Consider the following 9,819-nt stretch of genomic DNA (forward strand, 5'->3'; position numbering starts at 1 on the left):
CGGTGAGGCCACAAGATAATCCTATGGTCGCCCGAAGTCCCCAGTATCCGGCTCTTGAAGAGAGCAACCGAAAGAATCCGACACCATCTGGTATGCGGTCGGACGCACTGAGGGATCTGCTGGAGCGAGCCACTATCTCAGAAGAGCACCGTACATTGATGGGTACGGTGATTGAAAGGATTTCGTTCGCCGAAAGCGGGTTGCATGAAGCCTTTATGAGTCTACTGACGGGCTTTGAGGTACATGAAATGATATACATTTGTGATAGTACCGCACATTTTTAGGTGCGTCCTGTGTAGATAGTAGCCCCTGAGACTCTGGTTGTCGTCGAGAACGGCGGCAAACAGAGGATCATAGTCCCAGGTAATAACCAGACCTCCTTTATGTGCAGGTGTCTGAAGCTCCGATGGCTAGCCGGACTGATGGGGTTGCCGAACTAAAGCGGCGACTGGATGCGGCGGATGCCGACATCGAGCTTGTTAACAAGCGGCTTGACGAGGCATAGGGTAGGTGATGTTTATAGTGAATGTCACATAATAAGAGTAGTGTGATGCCAGTATCTTTACTATGTTGTGACTGCAGATGGAGCTGCCACCATGGAGGCCTTGCGGGCGGAGCTTGCCCGAGCCAAGGAGCAAGCAAGGAGTAGTAATGTGGCCGCTTTGAAGGCGGCCGAAGAGTTGAGAGCCGAGAAGGCCGCGCATAGTGAGAGCAAAGAGAAAATGGCCAAAATGGCTGTGAAGTTAAAAGACGCTGCCGACCGCTGCCAGTTTCTTGAAGAAGAAAACCGGGCGAAGGCTACGGACCTAGAAAAGGCCACAATGGCGACCAAAGACACCCGCTCTGCAATGAGAGCTAAGAAGGAGGAACTGCATGAAGCCGGGGACATTGTGGCTGGGAAGCCCTTTATGCTGCGGAGGAAGTTCGGAGATCCGCGGTATGCCCCTCTGGATCGGTTGTGGAGTTCGGCCGACGCATATCTGGACTTGGCGGCGAGCGCTGTCGATGCGGCCGAATACTTCCTAGATCAAACAGATCGTGAAGTGGACAAGCTATTCTGATCGCAATTTAACGTTCCAGAGCGTCCGCTTCCATTGACTAACCAGCTTGCCGAATGGGCCGAACTCAATAGATTGTCCGGACTCGCCATGAGGTCTATCGTGGATCATTTGTGGCCGGAAAGGCCAAAGCCGAACAACTATTTTAGCTTGGTGCAGCAGTTCCTTGGTGCGGTGCCACGCATTAATGCGATGAAGAGGTCGGCGTGTATAGAAGGCTCGCGGATGGCCCTTGCCCGTGTCAAAACATACTGGGCGGAGATGGATGCCACCATTGTCGCGGCGCAGGGTTCGGCCATAGGCCGAGTGGCTGCCGAGCACTATTTTGAAGAAGTTCTTGAGGGCGCTCATTCGATAGAGGCCCAGTGCTCGAAGAATGTTATGTTTGAGTGACATGTATTCCTATTGTAAAAACAACGTTTTATTGAATTTATCAAGGCTGTATTTATACTTTTGCCCGAAAGTATTGTGATGCCTCCTGTGCGGCAGTTTATGTATACATGTATATAACCTGAAAGATTGCAGTCGTAGGCTTCAGCCCCCACGCATATAATGCGGGGGTGTTCGCAGAAGACACGTATTCACACTTAATCCAACGTCTTGGTCCTATTAAGGAGGTGATAGCGCAGCGAACTAGGCAACCGGACTATAATGCTTTAACACTTTCACTTAGCCAGAGGAGTTTGACAGTGGGGCTACCATATAGCCCCTGGTGGCTCTGCACTCATCCGGATTCAGGGTGCGTACATGCCTGGCCGGGAAACGGCCCTTCGTTAATGCGGAGGAATCCAAAGATTCCAATAGGTCATTGAGTGGTTGACCAGTCTCACGCTATATCATGACAGTCAATTTTCGGCTTTCTCTACTGAGGTGCTCGTCCGGATGAACCAGGGCACAATCGCAGTAGTTCTCCTGGTGCCGCCTTAGCCGATAGAGCGGAACGTAAGGCAGCAAAACATAGGAGCCGGGCAAACCCAACATTTGACCAAAGACATGATTCGGAGCTGATGCATATAAGGCCAAACTCGCGACGCCGAACACTCCCTAAGGTATTCGGTCTTTTATGGTGTAAACCGGGCCTAAACAGTGCCCTTTGTAATAAGCCCCTGGTGTCCAGGTACATGGATTATTCTGACGTGGACACATGCCAAGACGTCAGCATCCTTCTCAATTGTACTGAGAATTCAAGGGATGTGTAGCAACAAGTGACAGTAAAAAAGGTTTACGCAGGGTCTTAATCTAAAAAGAATCCTTGGAACGGGTCCCTGCTGCACGTCTGCGCCTGTGTCTCCGTTGTGCTGTATCCTGGACGGGTGTAGTGCGATGGTCATCTGTAAAAGAGAGGAACTTAGTTGAAAAGTTGTCGCGCAAAAAGGTAGGTTATACTAAAGAAACCATGTACAATGCAAGATGAGTAGGATTGAGCCTAATTGCCACTTGTTTGCGCACGCTAAGCCCCTTGTATTGTACTAGGGGTATGGCCATCAAACCTGTATTAATTACATATAGCTGCACCGGACTCGTCTAACCATGTCCGTGGTCTTAACGACCTGTCGAATGTTTGAGTTGGTGAGGCCGTTTTAGTGTGCGGCTACCAAGGCGGCCGCACTGTCTTCGGCGCTCAAGGAACACTCAATATTTCCATTTACTGTAATGATGCCACATGGATCGGGCATATTAAGCGTGAGGGAAGCGTAATGTGGTGTTGCATTAAAGCGAGCGAAAGCTTCGCGTCCGAGTAGTGCTTGATAGCCACTTTGGAACGGAGCGATGTGGAAGGTTAAATTTTCGCTGCGGAAGTTATCGGAGAAACCGAATATAACCTCTAGTAGCAGGGAGCCCTTGGAATGAGCCTCTAGACCTGGCATTACTCCTTTAAAGGTAGCATTGTTGCGGCAAATATTTGTTGGGTCTATCCCCATTTTGCGGATTGTATCCTGATATATTAGATTGAAACTGTTGCCGCCATCCATCAGGACTCATATGAAGTGGTATCCACCAATTATTGGATCTAATACCAAGGCAGCCCATCCTGCATGCCGGATACTTGCCGAGTAGTCCCGATGATTGAAGGTGATTGATTGAGATGACTGATGGCGGAGCTCCACGGTGATAGGCCCTGGGGCATGTTTCTCTAAAGGTGCCACTTTGTTTGTCCCTTTTATCATGTGTAACACATTGACTGTTTTGACTTCTGGTGGGAATTTCTTCTGTTCCCATGTGCTTTGCTTGCGAGGCTCGTCCTCATCTTCACTTGGTGTATCCTGCCCCTTGTGTTCGGCGTTGAGCTTGCCGGACTGTTTGAAGACCCAACATTCTCTGTGGGTATGATTTGCAGGTTTATCAGGGGTGCTATGGATCTGACATATTTGGTCCAGAATTTTGTTTAGGCTGGACAGTTCGTCTCTGTTGCCTTTGGAGGGCGGCTTTTGTTGACCTGGCCGAGAGCTTCTCAATCCGGCGTTTACCGCCGTGCTCTTCGGGCTATCTTCTTTATTCCGGCGCTTATTATTGCCACGTCGTGATTTCCCGTTTCCATCCCTGACTTCGGATGTACTTGGGTCGCTGGTGCTGCATCGGGTTAACCAGTTGTCCTCGCCCGCACAAAAGCGGGTCATGAGGCTTGTTAATGCTGACATTGTTCTCGGCTTTTCTTGACTGAGGTGTCTGACAAGCAATTCGTCTCGAACGCTATGCTTGAAAGCTGGTAAGGCTTCGGCGTCCGGACAGTCGACTATTTGGTTCTTTTTAGTGAGGAACCTGTTCCAAAGTTTTCGGGTTGACTCGCCGGGCTGTTGAGTTATATGACTTAAATCGTCTGCACCCGGTGGTCGGACATATGTCCCTTGAAAATTTGCCCGAAAGGCGTCTTCGAGCTCTTCCCAGCTTCCGATGGAGTTTCTGGGGAGGCTTTTAAGCCAGTGCCGAGCTGGCCCTTTGAGCTTGAGGGGTAAGTACTTGATGGCGTGGAGATCGACTCCTCGAGCCATATGGATATGGAGGATGTAGTCCTCAATCCAGACCCCAGGGTCTGTTGTTCCGTCGTACGCCTCTATGTTTACGGGTTTGAATCCCTCTGGAAATTCATGGTCCAGCACCTCGTCGGTGAAACATAGGGGGTGTGCGGCACCCTTGTATTTGGGTGTACCGTGGTGTTCGGATGTTTGTTGTGTTGCATTGTATGTTGGAGCGTGCTTGCGTGGTCCATAGATGGATCTGGTTGCGTCGTCCTTTTGATGCGAGCCCTTACGCGGATCGCGTACTGGTTTATGTGCGGCGTCGTTTGCCGCTTTATGTTGGCTATGAGGTCGTCTATCCGACCGGATGGCCATTTTATTTTTTAATTGTGGAGGATCTAAGGCCTCCTCATCGAATTCAGGTAGCAACTTTCGCTTCGGATAGCTCTTGGTGTGGCGATTACTGCCGTACTTTGCTGCAGTGTTGAGTACTTCACTCCATTTGATTTTGAGTGTGTCTTGTGCAGCCTTGAGCCTTTGCTTCTGTTTTTTCAGGCTCCTCACAGTGGCAACCAGCCTTTGATGGGCATTCTGTTGCTCCAGGTGCCTGTCCGGTGTGATGTCGTCCGGACTGTTATCTTCGACGGGGTTGGGTTGTTCGGCTTGATTTTCCTTTTTGCCGTGATCGGGCAATGGTTCACCTTGCTCTAACGCTGGGTCTATATAATCGTTATTTCTGCCGATGTGGGATTTGGAGCGGCATTTACGCCGCCGCTTTGACTGCTTCTCGAGGGAACAACCCTTCGCTGCATCCTTCCGTCCCTCGTCGTCGTTTTCTTTGGGTGTGTCCACCATGTATACGTCATGTGATGAAGTGGGCGTCCAGTGCCCTATGTGCGGTGGTTCCTGTTCGTCTCCTGCATCGTCGTCCATACCGTCGATGTCTTCGGAGTCGAAGCCGAGCATGTCGGTTAAGTCATCGACAGTGGCTACTAAATGGGTGGTGGGTGGGCGACGAATTTCTTCGTCATCTGCATCCCAATCCTGCTGGACACAGTTCGGCCAGGACTCTCCTGACAAGGAGAAAGACCTTAACCAGTTCAGTATGTCACTGGAGGGCGAATGCTGAAAGATATCCGCGGAGGTAAACTCCATGATCGGAGCCCAGTCAGATTCGACAGGCACGGGTGCGGGCGGTTCAGAGTCCGTGGCCGGAGAAGGATCCGGCAGTTTGGCAACACGGCTCTCGTGAAAGGTAAGGTCGATATTCGGCTCGATCGCTGCTGAGGATACGACTTCCGTGGAGGGGTCTATCCACCCGTCCATGGATGGCGCGAATGGTTCCGAATTGAGGGTCGGAGTGGTTGCCGGTGCGATATCCTGAACATTGTACGACGGCAGAGCTAAATCATGCTCATCGAGACCGTGCAACGGACTTGGCAGGGGCTTGAATCCGTCGAAGATCAAGTCTCCGCGGATTATCGGCCATATAGTTTAAGCTTCCAAACCTGACCTGGTGGCCAGGGGCGTAACTTTCGATCTGCTCCAGATGGCCAAGCGAGTCGGCCCGCTGTGCGCCGCCGCCGAATACGAAGATCTGTCCGGGGAGAAAAGTCTCACCCTAGACTGCATCGCTATCGATGATTGAAGGAGCCATCAAGCCTAATGGCGACGACACAGAGGAACTCTCAATGAAAGCACCAATGTCCGTGTCAAACCCGGCGGATCTCGGGTAGGGGGTCCCGAACTGTGCATCTAAGGCGGATGGTAACAGGAGGCAGGGGACACGATGTTTTACCCAGGTTCGGGCCCTCTTGATGGAGGTAAAACCCTACGTCCTGCTTGATTTATTCTTGATGATATGAGTATTACAAGAGTTGATCTACCACGAGATCGGAGAGGCTAAACCCCAGAAGCTAGCCTATGGTATGATTGTATGTTGTCCTACGGACTAAAACCCTCCAGTTTATATAGACACCAGAGGGGACTAGAGTTACACAAGGTCGGTTACAAAGGAGGAGACATACATATCCGTATTGCCTAGCTTGCCTTCCACGCCAAGTAGAGTCCCATCCGGACACGGGACAAAGTCTTCAATCTTGTATCTTCGTAGTCCGACAGTCCGGCCAAAGGATATAGCCCGGCTATCCGGAGACCCCCTAATCCAGGACTCCCTCAGCCACCGTTACCACTGCTTCCATATTAATTTGCTACTAAATAATTTGCTGCAGATATTAAGTCTTTCAGGTGCGGTTGAATTGACAACCCAACTGTTAATACTTGAGAATATTATTTGGCTCCCCTTGTGTCGAATCAATAAATTTGGGTTGAATACTCCACCCTCGAAAACTGTTGCGATCCCCTATACTTGTGGCTTATCATGTACCCTGCATGGTGAGCTTACCAACTACACCTTATGCACGATATCACTGATCACACCAATAAAACAACACTGCTATCATGACAAACTGTAACGCCCCGACACGTGGGAGATATAGCCGCATCGTGGGTGTTACACAAACTGGATGTTTTGATGAATTACTTTATCCCAAACTGTCGATCCGACTTGCTAACTTAAACACTACACGTCTGCTTGAGCATGGTCTTGGAGTGAGCATTCTATGTCGCCTGCCTACTCTTAAACCCTACGTAGTGGCTACTTTGTAACCCTTCACTTATTTATCACATGCTTCCCATCAACTGTAAACCCCTGGAACCCTCCCCCAGAACACCACATAACACTTGTCTTACCATGGCAGAAGAGCAACAATTCAAGCAGCAAGCAATGGAGCACACTAGACACATAACAAGAGAAACCATGCATGATCATACATCACAGCTAGTTCAACCTACCACTACTATGGTGTCATCCTACCATCACATTCAAAATAGGGTGCAATCCTACCACCGCAAGTTTGCCATCAACACGAGGGGTTAGTATATACCACCTTATCGAAATATACATACCAACTATAGTTCTCAAGCCCTAGCTAGCACAAAATATACATCGTCATCGTCATCGCCATAACCATTGCTGTCAATGATCATGCATGTTGTCACCACCACCAATTTTTCTTGGATCTTGCATTCCGCTAAAAGATGAGATGTGAGGAGAAATGGAGACTTCTCCCCATATCTGGTCTAATCCATACCTTTATTTAAAGTCTCTAATGGGTGCGAGTGGCTCCAGCACCGGGTCGGGTATGTAGTATGTAGTTTCGACCCAAAGCTGAAGTCAGGCAAAGACCTCGAAATGAGTCAATTCACCCAAGACAGAAAAGACTCATGCGCCCTCGAGAGCATTCTCTTTCACATGCATTTATTCCTGAATTTGGCTCGAAGACCTGTCCAACCTTTATTTTCCTAGGTATTGCTTGACAACGCTCAAGAAAATCTTAGCTAAGCTTAGTGGAGAACCAGAAACATCACTAGTAGTAGTGCTGGCCCAGCCTGGTCCTGAGCTAGAGCAACCTACGGCCGTCTACTCCAACAAACCTAACACCCTGAGCCTTGTTGTCCAGCAGGTGGCCCAGAGCTGTCATGAAAGACTTTGGGCTAAAGCCACCTTGGTGTTGGGGAACGTAGTAATTTCGAAAAAAATCCTACGCACATGCAAGACCATGGTGATGCATAGCAACGAGAGGGGAGAGAGTCGTCCACGTACCCTCGTAGACCGTTCAGCGGAAGCGTTATGACAACGCGGTTGATGTAGTCGTACGTCTTCACGATCGACCGATCCTCAGTATTGAACGTACGACACCTCCGCGTTCAGCACACGTTCAGCTCGGTGACGTCCCGTGAACTCACGATCTAGTAGAGCTCAAGGGAGAGTTTCGTCAGCACAACGGCGTGGTGACGATGTTGATGAAGTTACCGTCGCAGGGCTTCGCCTAAGCACCGCTACGATATGACCGGGGTGGATTATGGTGAGGGGGGCATCGCACACGCCTGGGAGAGATCAATGATCAACTTGTGTGTCTAGAGGTGCCCCCTGCCCCCGTATATAAAGGAGCAATGGGGGAGAGGCGGCCGGCCAAGGAGTGCGCGCCAAGGGGGGAGTCCTACTACCACCGGGAGTAGGACTCCTCCTTTCCTAGTAGGAGTAGGAGAGGGGGAAGGAAAGGGAGAGGAGGAGAAGGAAAGAGGGGGCCGGCCCCCCTTGCCCTAAACCAATTCGGTTTGGGCCTTGGGGGGCGCGCCCCACACTCCCCTTGCTTCCCTCTATTTCCACTAAGGCCCATGTAGGCCCATTAAGCCCCCGGGAGGGTTCCGGTAACCCCCGGTACTCCGGTATTTATCCGGTAACCCTCGGAACCCTTCCGGTGTCCGAATATAACCTTCCAATATATCAATCTTTATGTCTTGACCATTTCGAGACTCCTCGTCTTGTCCGTGATCACATCCGGGACTCCGAACTACCTTCGGTACATCAAAACACAAAAACTCATAATACCGATCATCACAGAACTTTAAGCGTGCGAACCCTACAGGTTCGAGAACTATGTAGACATGACCGAGACACGTCTCTGGTCAATAACCAATAGCGGAACCTGGATGTTCATATTGGCTCCTACATATTCTACGAAGATCTTTATCGGTCAAACCGCATAACAACATACGTTGTCCCTTTGTCATCGGTATGTTACTTGCCCGAGATTCGATCGTCGGTATCTCAATACCTAGTTCAATCTCGTTACTGGCAAGTCTCTTTACTCGTTCCGTAATGCACTATCCCGCAACTAAATCATTAGTTGCATTGCTTGCAAGGCTTTAGTGATGTGCATTACCGAGAGGGCCCAGAGATACCTCTCCGACAATCAGAGTGACAAATCCTAATCTCGATCTATGCCAACTCAACAAGTACCATCGGAGACACCTGTAGAGCACCTTTATAATCACCCAGTTACGTTGTGACGTTTGGCAGCACACAAAGTGTTCCTCCGGTAATCGGGAGTTGCATAATCTCATAGTCACAGGAACATGTATAAGTCATGAAGAAAGCAATAGCAGTAAACTTTAATGATCAAGTGCTAAGCTAACGGAATGGGTCAAGTCAATCACATCATTCTCCTAATGATGTGATCCCGTTAATCAAATGACAACTCATATTTTTGGCTAGGAAACTCAACCATCTTTGATCAACGAGCTAGTCAAGTAGAGGCATACTAGTGACACAATGTTTGTCTATGTATTCACACATGTATTATGTTTCTGTTAATACAATTCTAGCATGAATAATAAACATTTATCATGATATGAGGAAATAAATAATAACTTTATTATTGCCTCTAGGGCATATTTCCTGCAGTCTCCCACTTGCACTAGAGTCAATAATCTAGATTACATAGTAATGATTCTAACACCTATGGAGTCTTGGTGTTGATCATGTTTTGCTCGTGGAAGAGGGTTAGTCAACGGGTCTGCAACATTCAGATCCGTATGTATCTTGCAAATCTCTATGTCTCCCACCTGGACTTGATCCCGGATGGAATTGAAGCATCTCTTGATGTGCTTGGTTCTCTTGTGAAATCTGGATTCCTTTGCCAAGGCAATTGCACCAGTATTGTCACAAAAGATTTTCATTGGACCGGATGCACTAGGTATGACACCTAGACCGGATATGAACTCCTTCATCCAGACTCCTTCATTTCCTGCTTCCGAAGCAGCTATGTATTCCGCTTCACACGTAGATCCTGCCACGACGCTTTGTTTGGAACTGCACCAACTGACAGCTCCATCGTTCAATGTAAACACGTATCCGGTTTGCGATTTGTAATCGTCTAGATCAGTTTCAAAGCTTGCAT

This window comes from Triticum urartu, chromosome 3A, assembly GCF_056163025.1.
Source record: "Triticum urartu cultivar PI428250 chromosome 3A, HENAU_Tu73, whole genome shotgun sequence".
NCBI lineage: Eukaryota > Viridiplantae > Streptophyta > Magnoliopsida > Poales > Poaceae > Triticum > Triticum urartu.